The following is a 4,380-nucleotide window of genomic DNA, read 5'->3' as shown; positions in this document are numbered from 1 at the left end:
TAAGGGCAGCCAGAGAGAAAGGCCATGTCACCTACAAAGGGAAGCCCATCAGACTAACAGCAGACCTCTCAGCAGAAATCTTACATGCCAGAAGAGATTGGGGGCCAATATTCAACATTGTTAAAGAAAAGAATTTCCAACCCAGAATTTCATATCCATCCAAACTAAGCTTCATAAGCAAAGGAGAAATAAGATCACTTTCAGGTAGACCAGAAATGGCAACTGACTGAAGGAGCTGGTTCTGTTGCTGCTACAGGGTAAGTGGGAAAGACACCATGTATTGTCCAGTTGGGACCATTACAGGAGCCTGAGGACACTTCTCTGTCATCACAGTCAGTTTTGTGTGTGGCACCCATAAAAGATGAGGCTGATAACATGGAAAGCTTCTCAACAGTCAAATCAAATCCAAACACAACTCACTGCCACAGCAAAGAGGAAATATTCATAGGATGATGATCCCCTGCCTTCAGAAGGAGAAAAACCACCAAAGAATGAAACTGGCTTGTCTTCAATTACAAAATTCATTAAAGGAAGCACACCTAAGGAAGTGAGAGAAAATCCTTCAAAGTGGAGTAGAATTGAACGTGATATAGGTAATAATTTGATCACCTCAACACCAAGAGCAGGAGAGAAACCTAACATATAGATACCTCGAGTAAGACAGAAAAGTCAAGTAAATGGAGAAGTTGGTAGTTATGAAATGACAAATCAACATATAAAATAAAATGGAAAATTAGAAAAGAATCCTTCCTTTGGCAGTCCTCCAAGGACTACTTTGTTGGAGCTGAAGAAATAGTAAAACAACTTGATATGGAACGGGTGGATGAGCTCACTACCAGTTCTACTACATCAACTAATGGAGCAGCTTACTCAAATCAAGCAGTTCAGGTGAGACCAGCAATAAATAATGGTTTAGCAAACACTGCATGTTCTCACTAATAAGTGGAAGGTGAACAATGAGAACACACGGACACAGGGAGGGAAACATCACACACCAGGGCCTGTCACAGGGTGGGGGCCTAGGGGAGGGTTAGCATTAGGAGGAATACCTGATGTAGATGATGGGTTGATGGGTGCCACAAACCACCATGGCACATGTATACCTATGTAACAAACCTGCATGTTCTGTACATGTATTCCAGAACTTAAAGTATAATTTAAAAAATACAAACAACAACAAAAAACCCACAATGGTTTAGAAGAAGCAGAAGAAACAGTTAATCGTGATATCCCACCCCTTATAGGACCAGTCATTCCAGATAGTGGTTATTCATCAGCCCACGCAGAGGCCACCTATGAAGAAGGCTTGGAAGTATTTGACCCCTATTATTTCATCAAACATGTCCTACCACTGACAGAAGAACAACTAAATAGGAAATCTGTTCTTCATTGAAAACAAGAAGCACACCGAAATTCTCCCTAGATTTAGACTTGGATGAAACAGTGGTGCACTGTAGTCTAAATGAGGTAGAAGATGCAGCACTTACTTTTCCAGTCCTTTTCCACGATGTCATTTATCAGGTTTATGTGATATTAATACATTTTTCAGGGAATTCCTGGAATGAATTTCTCAGATGTATGATATTATTCTTTTTACTGCTTCTAAGAAGGTGTGTGCAGGCACATTACTGAACATAGTAGACCCTAAAAAGCAAGTGGTCAGGCACCATTTTTTCTGTGAACATTGTGTTTGTGTACAAGGAAATCATATATAGAACTTAAATATTCTTGGAAGAGATCTTTCAAAAACTGTAATAATTGACAACCCACCACAAACCTTTGCATACAAGCTTTCTAATGGAACCCCTATAGAAAGTTGGTTTATGGATAAAAATGACAATGAACTCCTAAAATTGATTTCATTCCTGGAGAAGCTTGTAGAACTGAGTGAAGATATTCAACTACATATCAGAGACAGATTTCACTTGCATGATTTGCTGACCCAAGATTAAGTACAAAGACTTGTCAAATCACTGAAAGGGGAGAGACTGCAGGACCCTTTTGAACTAAGACGAAAAGATTGTCATTACTGTTGAAATTTTGCATTTTTGTACCCCATCTTGCTTTTCTTACCTTTGATGCCCAATAATAATCAGGGGTTACAGAAAGAGGCTTTATCTATCTTTGATTGGATACATACAGTAGGTAGGCTAAAACAGAAAAGTCTCTAGAACTAGTGCAACTCCCGTGAAATTTTTTTTAATGTACAGGACATCTGCAGTTTATAAAGAACTCTGTTTCTGCCACCAGAAGTTTGGCCTGTAGTCACACAGGATTTTATGATAATAACAGAGATGAAAATTAACTTTTATTTTCTCTCTGTTTGGTGTTCTAGGTGGGTTTGTAGCCACTTTTCTGTTACGTTATGGTTCTCATTTCAACAGGAATGGCCAGCAAAAGTTGTTTAATTTTTCCCGTTAAGGTTCATGAACTTTTTACATTTTTGACCTGTATTAGATTAGACTTTCATTATGTATTATTTTTAGTTGAGGCATTATTTACAATATCAAAGACTTGGAACCAACCCAAAAGCCCATCAATGATAGACTGGATAAAGAAAATGTGGTACATATACATCATGGAATACTATGCAGCCATTAAAAAAAGAGTTCATGTCCTTTGCAGGGACATAGATGAAGCTGGAAGCCATCATCCTCAGCAAACTAACAAAGGAACAGAAAATGGTTTAGTAAACACTGAATGTTCTTGCTCATAAGTGGGAGTTGAACAATGAGAACACATGCCTATGAAATTCAAGACCCATGGATCTTGAATTCTCATGGGTTGTAGGAGGGACCCAGTGGGAGGTAATTGAATCATGGGGGCAGGTCTTTCCTATGTGTTCTCATCACAATGAATAAATCTCATGAGATCTGACAGTTTTTAAAAGGGGGAGTTTCTCGGCACAAACTCTGTTCTCTTGTCTGCTGCCATGTGAGGCATGCCTTTCACCTTCCACCATGATTGAGAGGCCTCCCCAGTCATGTGTACATCCAATAAACCTCTTTCTTTTGTAAATTGCTCAGTCTTGGGTATGTCTTTATCAGCAGCATGAAAACGCATTATACAGGCTTGCACCCTCTGAAGCAATGGCCCAAGCTGAAGTGGTTGGGATGCAGGGCACCAAGTCCTGAGGCTACAGAGAGAAGCCAGGACCCAGGCTTGGCCCAGGAAACCATCTTTTTCTCCTAGGCCTCTGGGCCTGTGTTGGGAGGGGTTGCTGCAAAAATCTCAGGAATGCCCTGGAGACATTTTCCCCATTGTCTTGGCTATTAACAGCTATTAACAGCTTGGCTATTAACAGCTTGGCTATTAACAGCTTCTTACAGCTCCTTGTTGCTTATGCAAATTTCTGCTTCTGGCTTGAATTTTTCCCCAGAAAATTGGTTTTGGTTTTTCTTTTCTACAGTATAGTCAGGCTGCAAATTGTCCAAACTTTTATGCTCTGATTCCTTTTTAAGCCTAACTTACAGTTTCATGTCATCTGTTTGTGAACACATATTACTATATGCTGTTAGGAACAGCCAAACCACATCTTGAACACTTTGCTTCTTAGAAATTTCTTCTGCCAGATACCCTAAATTATCTCTCTCAAGTTCAAAGTTCCACAGATCTCTAGGACTGGGGCAAAATGCGACCAGTCTCTTTGCTAAAGCATAACAAGAGAGACCTTTACTGCAGTTCCCAACAAGTTTCTCATCTCCATCTGAGACCACCTCAGCCTTGGCTTCACTGCCCATCACTATCAGCATTTTGGTCACAAATCATTCAACAAGTCTCTAGGAAGTTCTAAACTTTCCCACATATTCCTGTCTTCTTCTCTGCCCCCCAAATTGTTCCAACCTCTGCCTGTTACCCACTTCCAAAGTCACTTCCACATTTTCAGGAATCTATAGCAGTACCCCACTTCTCTTGGTACCAATTTTCTGTAGAAGCCAATTTTCACACTGCTGTGAAGAACTACCTGAGACTGGGTAATTTACATAGAAAAATGGTTTAATTGACTCACAGTTCTGCATGACTGAGGAGGCCTCAGGAAACTTACAATCATGGCAGAAGGCAAAGGGGAAGCAAGGCATGTCTTACATGGAGGCAGGAGAGAGAGAGAAGGGGGAAGAGCCCCTTATAAAAGCATCGGATTTCATGAAAATTCGCTCACTATCGTGAGGATACCATGAGGAAAATCTGTTCCTATGTTCCAATTACCTCCCACCAGGTCCCTCCTCTGACACATGGGGATTACAATTCAAGATGAGATTTGGGTGAGACACAGAGCCAAACCATATCACCTTCCCAAGACTGAACCAAGAAGAAACTAACTCCCTGAATAGACCAATAGTGAGTTCTGAAATTGATGCAGTAAAATATAGCCTATGAACC

The 4,380-nt window shown here is 40.4% G+C and overlaps 1 pseudogene; it reads left to right on the top strand.

The window, feature by feature from the left end:
* The first annotated feature begins 277 nt into the window (after positions 1 to 277).
* Positions 278 to 1,952, top strand: LOC100425495 (CTD small phosphatase-like protein 2; annotated as a pseudogene).
* The last annotated feature ends 2,428 nt before the right edge of the window (positions 1,953 to 4,380 follow it).

This window comes from Macaca mulatta, chromosome X (assembly GCF_049350105.2).
Source record: "Macaca mulatta isolate MMU2019108-1 chromosome X, T2T-MMU8v2.0, whole genome shotgun sequence".
NCBI classification, from domain to species: Eukaryota; Metazoa; Chordata; class Mammalia; order Primates; family Cercopithecidae; genus Macaca; species Macaca mulatta.
The sequence above is the reverse complement of the archived record's forward strand: the minus strand, read 5'-3'. Positions and strand labels throughout refer to the sequence as shown.